The following is a 6,683-nucleotide window of genomic DNA, read 5'->3' as shown; positions in this document are numbered from 1 at the left end:
AGGTGGGTACCAGGGTAAGAACTGGGATGCCACTAAGGCATGGTGCCACAACTGTAAACAGTCTGGGCACCACACCAAGGACACTTCTTGTCCCAAAAACAAACCCCAGAACAAAATTCCAGGGGTAACCAGTGTAGCCATGGGAGATGACTCCTCAGATGAGGAGGTCTTCCTAGCCTTCAACTGGAAACAGGGCCCAACAGGTGAGTTGGAGATTCCAGAGGGAAGTAGACACTTCCACCACCTACTGGTGAATGGAATCCCAACCACTGCCCTGAGAGACACTTGTGCCAGTCACACTATTGTGCATGACAGGCTGGTGCTCTCAAACCAGTACATCCCAGGTGAGACTGCCAGGGTAAGAGTTAGCCTAGACAGGGTCACTAAGAGGCCTGTGGCTTTAGTGCCCATAGAAGTGGGTGGCACTCTTAGCTGGAGAAGGGTAGTAGTCAGTACAGACCTCCCCCTTGATTGTCTCCTTGGAAATGACTACCCAGAGGTTAGTCAGAGCCCAAGAGAGAAACTGGTTCAGTGCCAGTCCTCTCCCAAGGATTCTGGAAGTCCTGCCTCTGCAGTAAATGCAAGCAGGCCCCAGAAGAAGAAGAAAAGAAAACAGAGTAGGAAGGGTGGACAACCTTTAGCCAAGGTTACAGCAAGCCAAGGAGATTCTGCTCCAGTAGGGGAGAACTCCAAAAATGGCCCTGATAAAGTCCAACCTGACCCACAAGAAGTCCTGGCTAGTCAGGCAACTGTTAAACCTGAGTGGGTGGCTCCTCAGCTAACAGAAGAAAGAGTGGAAGAAGGGTGTTTACTACAAGATGTGGTAACCCCCCACTCCAATACAGCAGACAGGCAACCTGAACCCAAAGAAGCCTGTAACTTAGCCCCTTCCCTTTTAGGTGAAGAGCTAAAGGTGTGGTTCTGGGCACTGACAGCTGTCAGTGGCCTCTGCTGGGTGTTAGCCTTTATGGCTGCACTATCCTTAGCATGGTGGTCTGACCCCATGCCAAATAGCAAGTTAGGCCCCCTGACCCTATTGGTCATGGTGGGGTTACTCCAGCTCTGGGTAACCTCTCTGGGTAAGCTAGGGGTGACCCTGGCCAAGATAAGGTTAGCAGAGGTGGACACCTCTAAGACCAAAATAGAAAGAATGGGTGGAGACATTGAAGAGGCAGACAAGAGGCAATTCAGACTAGGTCCTATCACTGTGGAAGTGGGTCAGTTCCCCAAAGGGAATGACCTGAACAGAAGGATGTAAGGCAGAGTAGGCCCTGCAACTAACCAGCCTATTTCTCCTACTCTTCCTCGCCTGACAGACTAGGAAGACTCTCCCAGCTTGGGCTGAGTCTCCTGGCCTGTGGGCTGGGGGGGGCTTGTGTAAAGAAATGGCTCCCTGTTGCAGTTACCCCCCCACTTTTTGCCTGATACTGATGCTGACTTGACTGAGAAGTGTGCTGGGACCCTGCTAACCAGGCCCCAGCACCAGTGTTCCTTCACCTAAAATGTACCATTGTATCCACAATTGGCACACCCTGGCATTCAGATAAGTCCCTTGTAACTGGTACTTCTAGTACCAAGGGCCCTGATGCCAAGAAAGGTCTCTAAGGGCTGCAGCATGTCTTATGCCACCCTAGAGACCCCTCACTCAGCACAGACACACTGCTTACAAGCCTGTGTGTGCTAGTGAGAACAAAATGAGTAAGTCGACATGGCACTCCCCTCAGGGTGCCATGCCAGCCTCTCACTGCCTATGCAGTATAGGTAAGACACCCCTCTAGCAGGCCTTACAGCCCTAAGGCAGGGTGCACTATACCATAGGTGAGGGTACCAGTGCATGAGCACTGTGCCCCTACAGTGTCTAAACAAAACCTTAGACATTGTAAGTGCAGGGTAGCCATAAGAGTATATGGTCTGGGAGTCTGTTTTACATGAACTCCACAGCACCATAATGGCTACACTGAAAACTGGGAAGTTTGGTATCAAACTTCTCAGCACAATAAATGCACACTGAAGCCAGTGTACATTTTATTGTAAAATACACCACAGAGGGCACCTTAGAGGTGCCCCCTGAAACTTAACCAACTATCTGTGTAGGCTGACTGGTTCCAGCAGCCTGCCACACTAGAGACATGTTGCTGGCCCCATGGGGAGAGTGCCTTTGTCACTCTGAGGCCAGTAACAAAGCCTGCACTGGGTGGAGATGCTAACACCTCCCCCAGGCAGGAGCTGTGACACCTGGCGGTGAGCCTCAAAGGCTCACCCCTTTGTCACAGCCCAGCAGGGCACTCCAGCTTAGTGGAGTTGCCCGCCCCCTCCGGCCACGGCCCCCACTTTTGGCTGCAAGGCTGGAGGGAACAAAGAAAGCAACAAGGAGGAGTCACTGGCCAGTCAGGACAGCCCCTAAGGTGTCCTGAGCTGAGGTGACTCTGACTTTTAGAAATCCTCCATCTTGCAGATGGAGGATTCCCCCAATAGGGTTAGGATTGTGACCCCCTCCCCTTGGGAGGAGGCACAAAGAGGGTGTACCCACCCTCAGGGCTAGTAGCCATTGGCTACTAACCCCCCAGACCTAAACACGCCCTTAAATTTAGTATTTAAGGGCTACCCTGAACCCTAGAAAATTAGATTCCTGCAACTACAAGAAGAAGGACTGCCCAGCTGAAAACCCCTGCAGCGGAAGATCAGAAGACGACAACTGCCTTGGCTCCAGAAACTCACCGGCCTGTCTCCTGCCTTCCAAAGATCCTGCTCCAGCGACGCCTTCCAACGGGACCAGCGACCTCGACATCCCCTGAGGACTGCCCCGGCTTCGAAAAGACAAGAAACTCCCGAGGACAGCGGACCTGCTCCAAGAAAAGCTGCAACTTTGTTTCCAGCAGCTTTAAAGAACCCTGCAAGCTCCCCGCAAGAAGCGTGAGACTTGCAACACTGCACCCGGCGACCCCGACTCGGCTGGTGGCGATCCAACACCTCAGGAGGGACCCCAGGACTACTCTGATACTGTGAGTACCAAAACCTGTCCCCCCTGAACCCCCACAGCGCCGCCTGCAGAGGGAATCCCGAGGCTTCCCCTGACCGCGACTCTTTGAACCTAAAGTCCCGACGCCTGGGAGAGACCCTGCACCCGCAGCCCCCAGGACCTGAAGGACCGGACTTTCACTGGAGGAGTGACCCCCAGGAGTCCCTCTCCCTTGACCAAGTGGAGGTTTCCCAGAGGAACCCCCCCCTTGCCTGCCTGCAGCGCTGAAGAGATCCCTAGATCTCCCATTGACTTCCATTACAAACCCGACGCTTGTTTCTACACTGCACCCGGCCGCCCCCGCGCTGCTGAGGGTGAAATTTCTGTGTGGGCTTGTGTCCCCTCCGGTGCCCTACAAAACCCCCTGGTCTGCCCTCCGAAGACGCGGGTATTTACCTGCAAGCAGACCGGAACCGGGGCACCCCCTTCTCTCCATTCTAGCCTATGTGTTTTGGGCACCGCTTTGAACTCTGCACCTGACCGGCCCTGAGCTGCTGGTGTGGTGACTTTGGGGTTGCTCTGAACCCCCAACGGTGGGCTACCTTGGACCAAGAACTAAGCCCTGTAAGTGTCTTACTTACCTGGTTAACCTAACAAATACTTACCTCCCCTAGGAACTGTGAAAATTGCACTAAGTGTCCACTTTTAAAACAGCTATTTGTGAATAACTTGAAAAGTATACATGCAATTTTGATGATTTGAAGTTCCTAAAGTACTTACCTGCAATACCTTTCGAATGAGATATTACATGTAGAATTTGAACCTGTGGTTCTTAAAATAAACTAAGAAAAGATATTTTTCTATACAAAACCTATTGGCTGGATTTGTCTCTGAGTGTGTGTACCTCATTTATTGTCTATGTGTATGTACAACAAATGCTTAACACTACTCCTTGGATAAGCCTACTGCTCGACCACACTACCACAAAATAGAGCATTAGTATTATCTAGTTTTACCACTATTTTACCTCTAAGGGGAACCCTTGGACTCTGTGCATGCTATTCCTTACTTTGAAATAGCACATACAGAGCCAACTTCCTACAGTGGGGTATAGGTGTAGGTGGTGTGTGGCTCTGGTTTTGTCTGTAGTCGTGGTGTCTGTCTCGTGCCAATGGTTTGTATTCGTAAGGGGTTGTGGGTAATGTGGGTGTGTTTTATAGTGGTGTGGGTGTGGTGTGTGTATGGGTGTCAGGTGTGTGTTATTTAAATTGACCAATGTAATGTTGTTTTGTGTGTGTGTGTATTTTGAGCGCAGCGGTATGTACCACCAATGGTTTACCGCCATTGAATATCCGCCGTGGTGATTCGTGGGTCATAATGTGATGGGCGTTGTTCTGTTGGCGTAATGGTGTGGGTTTTGATACCGCCAGCTTATCACTGACCTTTGGTGTGGCAGACTGGTGTCTGTGGCTGAATAGTGATGGTTTGGTGTGTGTGTCATTATATGGTGAACTGATATCCGCGGCGGCAGCAGACAGCATGGTGGTAAGTGGGATTTACCCACACAAAAGGATGATGGACGGAGTGCTAAACAATGCAAACACTCACCCCCAGTAACAGATCTGGGTTTAATCCATTGTTCTTTTGCTCACCATGCCATCCCAGTTTGAACCCAGCCATATGCAAATCAGTCTTGACCCTGTTCCACATGGGAACAGTCCAGCCCGAACTGCCACGCGAGGTCCTCCCTGGACTGGAAACAAGCATCCTGGGACCGGTTTCAGAGTTTCACCCTTCATCAGCCAGGCTAGCTTGAATCCGGTGGCAAAGTGAGCAAGGGACCCACGTCTGGGCATACCCTTCCCTCTTAGGGCAACTTTAGCAACACAAAAGGATGATGGACGGAGTGCTGAACAATGCAAACACTCACCCCAAGTCACAGATCTGGGCTTAATCCATCGTTCTTTTGCTCACCATGGCACCCCGGTTTGGACCCAGCCATATGCAAATGAGTCTTGACCCCTTGGTAAAATGATAGTATATTTCTTTGAAATTCAATGCTCCTCTGAACAAGTGTTCATTGCTTAACCTCGTTTGCTTGTTGCAACGCAATTCATCCAATAACGAGCATTTGCAATGCAACAGGTCTCGCATTTCACTGAGTTAGAGCTATTGGCAGTTGTAAACTTCCAACCGGACTTTTCTTGCCTCATTAAATGGAGAAAAAAAACGAGCGCGATTGCGCTGCTAAACAAGCGAGATCGCGCTGTGAAAAAAGAGAAAAAGTAGTCCACAAACCGTACGGAAAACAGCAAGCCTCGTATGTTTTCATTTTGGTTGCTGCGCTCGAGGTTGGGCTAACCACCGGAAAAGGCATGAGCTTCAATTGCACCACCACTCACCCCTCAGATTCCATGTTATTTACCACCCGCCTGGTAGCAGCCCTTCGTTTTTGGAGGAACTCAGGGACTGCATCAGCGACCAATTCACACAAAGTGACAATCAGATCTTCGTGGGTGACTTCAATGTCCACTGGGGCTCGCCTCAAGACACCTATGCGAACTTGCTGGCCACCTTCCTCTCTGCAAACGATCTTATCCAACACTGCACAGAAACAACACACTCTAAAGGCTCAATCCTGGACCTTGTTATCTCTAAAACAGGCTTGCTGACTATCGCTACCCCTATTCATGTAGACTGGTCGGACCACCTCCTCATCCCATTCTCTCTTCACCTATCACACTCTATAACTCTTGGCCAGCCTAAGAGGGCTACTTCCTGCTTCCGTGACACTAAAAATATTGACCTCAGTAACCTCTGTGATTCTGCTTTGCTATCACTTCCAAGGCTAGACCCGGACCTTGATGTTAACGATCTCACTGCCCAATGCCTCACAGTCCTTGCAGTCGAAATCGATAATGTCGCTCCTCTCCAAAGCAAAAAGAAAAGGCCCACTCCCTCAGCACCTTGGTTCAACAAATCCCTCTATGAAGAAAGGAAGCTCCTAAGAGCCCTTGAGAAACAATGGAGACAAGTGCCCTCCACTGAAAATTTGGCCACGCTTCGTTCAGCAAGATCCAAGTACCACAAACTCATCTTCCTTGGAAAAGCGTCGCACTACAAATCCCTCCTTGACTCAGCCAAAAATAGACCAAAAAAACTATTCGACCTCATCAAGAACCCAAACAGCTCACCCCCAACCTCCAAATTGGAAGATTCCACAAAGAAAGCAGAGGAATTTGCTGTATTCTTTGACGATAAGGTAAAATCACTTGTAGATCAGGTCATTCATCCTACCCCTACAGAGGAGCGCAAATCCCTAACCATTTGGCAAAACTTTGACCCCATCTCTGACGATGCTCTCCTTAAATGCATCCTCGATACAAAGCCCTCTAACCATCCTCTTGACCCCATCCCTAGTGCCATTGCCATTGACTTCTTTACTAATTCTCTTTCCTATTGGACCACTCTGGTCAACCTCTCCCTCAGTCAAGGCTCCCTTCCTGTTTCCTTCAAAACTGGGCAGGTCACCCCTCTGCTTAAAAAACCCACCGCTGATGCGAACGACCTTAACAACTACTGTCCCATCACTAACCTACCCTTCCTTGCAAAAATCACAGAAAAAAGTGTAGCGAAACAACTCTCTCGACATATCAAGGAAAATGATCTTCTTGACAATTTCCAGTCCGGCTTCATTCAAAACTGCAGCACTGAAACAGCCCTG

Source organism: Pleurodeles waltl, chromosome 3_1 (genome assembly GCF_031143425.1).
Source record: "Pleurodeles waltl isolate 20211129_DDA chromosome 3_1, aPleWal1.hap1.20221129, whole genome shotgun sequence".
In the NCBI taxonomy this organism is placed as follows: domain Eukaryota; kingdom Metazoa; phylum Chordata; class Amphibia; order Caudata; family Salamandridae; genus Pleurodeles; species Pleurodeles waltl.
This window is presented reverse-complemented; position numbering follows the sequence as displayed.